The sequence below is a fragment of the Schistocerca americana genome, chromosome 3, assembly GCF_021461395.2.
Source record: "Schistocerca americana isolate TAMUIC-IGC-003095 chromosome 3, iqSchAmer2.1, whole genome shotgun sequence".
Lineage (NCBI taxonomy): Eukaryota > Metazoa > Arthropoda > Insecta > Orthoptera > Acrididae > Schistocerca > Schistocerca americana.
In genome coordinates, this window is record NC_060121.1 from 793,129,906 (window position 1) to 793,136,763 (window position 6,858).

A 6,858-nucleotide genomic window follows, 5' to 3' on the forward strand; every position below is an offset into this window, starting at 1 on the left:
ACAATGAACATAACAAGTAAATATTGAGCTGCACTTTTAAACACTGAATAAGTGTTTGATATGGTTGGTATCTTCAGATTTGAATTGTGTTTACAAACAAAAAACTATTTAGTTCTTGGGATCACAGTTAAGTCTATTAACGAAACATAACTGAGAACATAAATGCCTTTAGGTAGAATTTCCTCAACCCTGTGGTGTGTAGCTCCTTCCTGGAGAATGCTAGAGAGGCGAGGCCATGCGTAGTTATCTGAGCGGCGCTTAGTATCTGTTGTAGCGACTATTGTTTACTTCTTTGATTCTTTTGTACTGATAAATCTGCTCCAACAAGAAGTCATTATAAATTGATTGCAATGTATGTCAATTGATGCTATAAATGAAAGCAGAATCTATTATTGTAAGAATGTTATATGAAGAATATATAACCAAACAAAAGTAAAATGTGTACTCATATAATTTGACTCGAATAATGTAACGAAAATGAAAACAAAATGACAAGCTATTGCACAATATATGAACAGGTGAGAGGATATGTTACTGACTATAATGTCCATGTGTGACGATAGTGGCATGTCAGTATACGAATAGAATAAGTGTATTTGTATTTTATTATGTTATGTATACAGTATGTGGAAAGGACACTAAAGAAACTTTATGTTATGCAGTTGTGTGAAGGATGCTCAAAAACAAAGCGTAAAAACATACAAAACGTGGTTACAAAGTGTTAAGTGTACATATATTAAAATAATGCCCAAGGTAAACTAAAAATGGCTATACTTGTGTAACAGGAATTTATTATGCTCAACAACATCGCGAAAGCAGCAAGGAACTTACCTTGTTGACAGATATCAGATGTACGGCTGGTCTTCCAACTGAATAAGTGAGAGCAACAAGGTAAAATAAATTCCTTGGGCCGCTCATATGGAAGCCAGTTGTCAACTCATCGAAGATTTCACAATGCATCACACTGCGGAACACTGGTTTCACGAATTTGTGCAGTGAAAGTTACTGTAAAAGCACGATGCAGACACTGTGAGCTCATACCGAACACGAGAGCATGAACTGTGACAATAACGGATGCTGCTAAAGCTAAACACTGTGCAGCTGCTGACTGACAACGTTGGGACTATGTGGTTACAGAAGGCACTGTTAACACGAATCCAAAGGGACTGAAAAATCAGGAGTTCGTGTTAAAAAAATTCGTGTTAAGTGAAAAACACAGGTTTTAAAAAGTATACAGCAGTACACTAATGTGTAATACACTACATTATCAGTCACGTTATTGTAGACTTATAACACTATAAAGTGATTGTAAAATCCAAGTACTCATAAATTATGTACATTACTTTCTTGGAAAAATTTGCTCATGTTTCGCTGACGTTCATGGGAACGATAATATTTTGTAATTTCACAACCAATTCTAATGATAGCGTCCGTAAACCCAGCAGTGACGTCGGATGTTGAAGCGAACCGTTCTAAACAGTCCAAGGCTAACATCTCCTGACAGGTAGGTGGAATGGTATCTGTATTCTCTTCCTCTTCACTTTCTTCTGACAGTCCTTCTTGCACCTCGTTCACAGCTTTTGGCACATCCGATTCCACAGAAGCACATACGACAACATCGTCGTCTTCGCTAATGAATTCTTTGAAACTAATCCCAGGGTTCGCACCGTCCTGCAGAACTCTCCATTCATCAGGTGAATTGGCATCTTCTAACTCGTGGACATCTTCAGTGTTGCTATGTCTCCAAGCTCTGTTAAAGCACTTCCCTATATGATGTGGCGATACTGAGTTCCAGGTTGCTTTGATGGCTTTTATTGCGTTAAGCAGATTCCAATTTGGGATTGCACTATTGTTTTCAGCAGCACGAATTTCAGCTCTTACAAGTCGCTTACGATAAGCTCTCTTTATGAGAGAGGTTATGCCTTGGTCCAAAGGCTGAAGGCGACTTGTGGCGTTGGGTGGAAAAAACTGAACCTTTATGTTGGATAGGTTCAGATCATGAACGTTATGGGCAGTACATCTGTCCAATTTAAGAAGAACATGTCTATTTTGAGCAACCATTCGACTGTTGGAACGAAGAAGCCACTTGCGAAATGATGTGCCATCGATCGAAGCTTTCTTGTGGCGAGAGTAGATGCAGGGTAAAGTGTCCATATTTATGTTTTTAAAACATCGTGGTTTCTCGGATTTACCGATACTCCAGGGACGAAACTTCTCACTGCCGTCAGCATTACAGCACAGTACAACAGTCACACGTTGTTTGCTTCGTGCTCTACCATGACACTTACCACCTTTTATCCCCAGGGTATGATTTGGAAAAAGATTGTAGAAAAATCCAGTTATATCCATGTTAAACACATCACATGAGGCATACTTTTCCCTCACTCGATTGAATTCATGCAACCAGCTGTTCGCACTTTCCTCGTCAACTTTATTTGCTTCGTCACAAGATGAAATTGAATGTCTCTTTTGGAACCGATACAACCAACCGGCAGAACAACGCAAGTCTTCGATGCCCATATCTTTAGCAATATCATTTGCTTTTGACTGAATCACACGGCCAGTTAAAGGTATATTAGATGCACGCATATGATTGAACCATTCTAGCAGTAACGTCTCTATTTCTTCATACCTGGCGGTATGAAGTCGTTTAGATTTGTTTCCAGAACCAGATGCCGCAGCATTAATAATTTTTTCTCGATTCTTAATAATCGTAGATAAAGTAGATTTAGGTATTCCAAACTCTCTGCGATTGCTGTTTTCTTGGTACCACGGTCCACTTCATCTAGAATCTTAAGCTTTAACTGTACATTTAGAGCTGTCTGTTTCCTCTTTGCCATTTTCGCATGCTACGGTACTGGTTGTAACTGTAGTTTTTATTCAGTATACCAACTCGATACGCCTACGACTAACAGAACAGCTGTCAAATCTGGCACTGAGTACATTCCTAAATGCTGCTGCACACATCACTGAATGTCTTACAATGTACAGCATACGCTGATTGTTGAGGTGATAATCGCTGCTACCGACCTAAAATACGTTAAAAACAAGTCAACAATAAGTATAATTAGGTTAGTAGCTACATTTCCTACATTCATTTCGGAAAAAAATTAAGCTTTAAAATAGTCTAAGGTCGGAAGTTTGTGTTACAGTGAAACTTCGCTAGGAACTGAAACAGAGTTCGTAATTCGCCTTAACAGAAAGGCGTGTTAACCGATAATACATACCATAAGAACTAATGTATTCCTGGCGGGACGAATATTTTTTTCGCTTTAACTGCGAGTTCGTCTAATGCGAGTTCGCGCTAACGAGGTTATACAAGGAGAAGGTTGAATTGGGCAGGCCATATAGCAACAGTGGCAGAGTAGACTACCTAGAATGGCATTCAGCAGAAGAACAGATGGAACGAGAGGAAGAATCATATATATATATATATATATATATATATATATATATATATATATATATATATGTGTGTGTGTGTGTGTGTGTGTGTGTGTGTGTGTGTTAAAGAAGCTGACGTGCCTATATGAGTTGATAAGCAATCAGGATAGCTCCAACGGCCAAAAATAAGGCTATGTCCATACCAGCCAGGATTATCAACCCTCAAAAAGGAAAATAAGCTCAGACACTGTACATATCCGTATAACATCAGTGCACAGTGGGGGCAATTCGCTTGAATCATATTATTTTTTCGTTCTTTTCTTTTCTTATTGTTGTTGTTATGGTCTTCAGTCCTGAGACTGGTTTGATGCAGTTCTCCATGCTACTCTATCCTGTGCAAGCTTCTTCATCTCCCAGTAACTACCGCAACCTACATCCTTTTGAATCTGCTTGGTATATTCATCACTTGGTCTCCCTCTACGATTTTTACCCTCCACGCTGTCCTCCATTACTAAATTGGTGATCCCTTGATGCCTCAGAACATGTCCTACCAACCGATCCCTTCTTCTAGTCAAGTTGTGCCACAAACTTCTCTTCTCCTCAATCCTATTCAACAGCTCCTCATTAGTTATGTGATCTACCCATCTAATCTTCAGCATTCTTCTGTAGCACCACATTTCGAAAACTTCTATTCTCTTCTTGTCTAAACTATTTATCGTCCATGTTTCACTTCCATACATGGCTACACTCCATACAAATACTTTCAGAAACGACTTCCTAACACTTAAATCGATACTCGATCTTAGCAAATTTCTCTTCTTCAGAAACGCTTTCCTTCCCATTGCCAGTCTACATTTTATATCCTCTCCACTTCAACCATCATCAGTTATTTTGCTCCCCAAATAGCAAAACTCCTTTACTACTTTAAGTGTCTCATTTCCTAATCTAATTCTCTCAGCATCACCCGACTTAATTCGACTACATTCCACTATCCTCGTTTTGCTTTCGTTGATGTTCATCTTATATCCTCCTTTCAAGACACCATCCATTCCGTTCAACTGCTCTTCCAAGTCCTTTGCTGTCTCTGACAGAATTACAATGTAATCGGCGAACCTCAAAGTTTTCATTTCTTCTCCATGGATTTTAATACCTACTCCGAATTTTTCTTTTGTTTCCTTCACTGTTTGCTCAGTATACAGATTGAATAACATCGGGGATAGGATACCACCCTGTCTCACTCCCTTCCCAACCATTGCTTCCCTTTCTTGCCCCTCAACTCTTATAACTGCCATTTGGTTTCGATACAAATTGTAAATAGCCTTTCGCTCCCTGTATTTTACCCCTGCCACCTTCAGAATTTTAAAGAGAGTACTCCAGTCAACATTGTCAAAAGCTTTCTCTAAGTCTACAAATGCTAGGAACGTAGGTTTGCCTTTCCTTAATCTAGCTTCTAAGATAAGTCGTAGGGTCAGTATTGCCTCACGTGTTCTGATATTTCTACGGAATCCAAACTGATGTTCCCCGAGGTTGGCTTCTACCAGTTTTTCCATTCGTCTGTATAGAATTCGTGTTAGCATTTTGCAGCCGTGACTTATTAAACTGATAGTTCGGTAATTTTCACATCTGTCAACACCTGCTTTCTTTGAGATTGGAATTATTATATTCTTCTTGAAGTCTGAGGGTATTTCGCCTGTCTCATACATCTTGCTCACCAGATGGTAGAGTTTTGTCAGGACTGGCTCTCCCAAGGCCGTCAGTAGTTCTAATGGAATGTTGTCTACTCCCGGGGCCATGTTTCGACTTATGTCTTTCAGTGCTCTGTCGAACTCTTCACGCAGTATCATATCTCCCATTTCATCTTCATCTACATCCTCTTCCATTTCCATAATATTGTCCTCAAGTACATCGCCCTTGTATAGACCCTCTATATACTCCTTCCACCTTTCTGCTTTCCCTTCTTTGTTTAGAACTGGGTTTCCATCTGAGCTCTTGATATCCATACAAGTGGTTCTCTTTTCTTCAAAGGTCTCTTTAATTTTCCTGTAGGCAGTATCTATCTTACCCCTACTGAGATAAGCGTCTACATCCTTACATTTATCCTCTAGCCATCCCTGCTTAGCCATTTTGTACTTCCTGTCGATCTCATTTTTGAGACGTTTGTATTCCTTTTTGCCTGCTTCATTTACTGCATTATTATATTTTCTCCTTTCATCAATTAAATTCAATATTTCTTCTGTTACCCAAGGATTTCTACTAGCCCTCGTCTTTTTACCTACTTGATCCTCTGCTGCCTTCACTATTTCATCCCTCAAAGCTACCCATTCTTCTTCTACTGTATTTCTTTCCTCCATTTCTGCCATTTGTTCCCTTACGCTCTCCCTCAAACTGTGTATAACCTCTGGTTTAGTCAGATTATCCAGGTCCCATCTCCTTAAATTCCCACCTTTTTGCAGGTTCTTCAGTTTTAATCTACAGTTCATAAGCAATAGATTGTGGTCAGAGTCCACATCTGCCCCTGGAAAAGTCTTACAATTTAAAATCTGGTTCCTAAATCTCTGTCTTACCATTATATAATCTATCTGATACCTTTTAGTATCTCCAGGGTTTTTCCACGTATACAACCTTCTTTCATGATTCTTGAGCCAAGTGTTAGCTATGATTAGGTTATGCTGGGCACAAAATTCTACCAGGCGGCTTCCACTTTCAATTCTTACCCCCAATCCATATTCAACTACTACGTTTCCTTCTCTCCCTTTTTTCTACTACCGAATTCCAGTCACCCATGACTATTAAATTTTCGTCTCCCTTCACTACCTGAATAATTTCTTTTATTTTATCATACATTTCTTCATTTTCTTCGTCATCTGCAGAGCTAGTTGGCATATAAACTTGTACTACTGTAGTAGGCGTGTGCTTCGTGTCTATCTTGGCCACAATAATGCGTTCACTATCCTTTTTGTAGTAGCTTACCCGCATTTCTATTTTTTTATTCATTATTAGACCTACTCCTGCATTACCCCTATTTGATTTTGTGTTTATAACCCTATAGTCACCTGACCAGAAGTCTTGTTCCTTCTACCACCGAACTTCACTAATTCCCACTATATCTAACTCTAACCTATCCATTTCCCTTTTTAAATTTTCTATCCTACCTGCCCGATTAAGGGATCTGACGTTGTTCACGGGGGGGGGGGGGGTTTCTTATCTTATATCTTATTTCTTATATCGTAAGAAATATGTAAACTGACTGGGTTATAGGCCTAGTTACTGACAAAGATAAATTAACGAGTTGTTTTGTGGAAAGGATAATGTTTTAATACTTTGTTAAATATCTGTATGACACAAAATAAAAATACGCTTTCTAATTTATTAATTCCTGTGTCTTCACCCTTTTGTTTAGATAAGTGATAGCGCACAGATGTATGCTTGGATTCGTCGTACCAGAATTGTTAAAAATGTTTATCTCAACTGTAC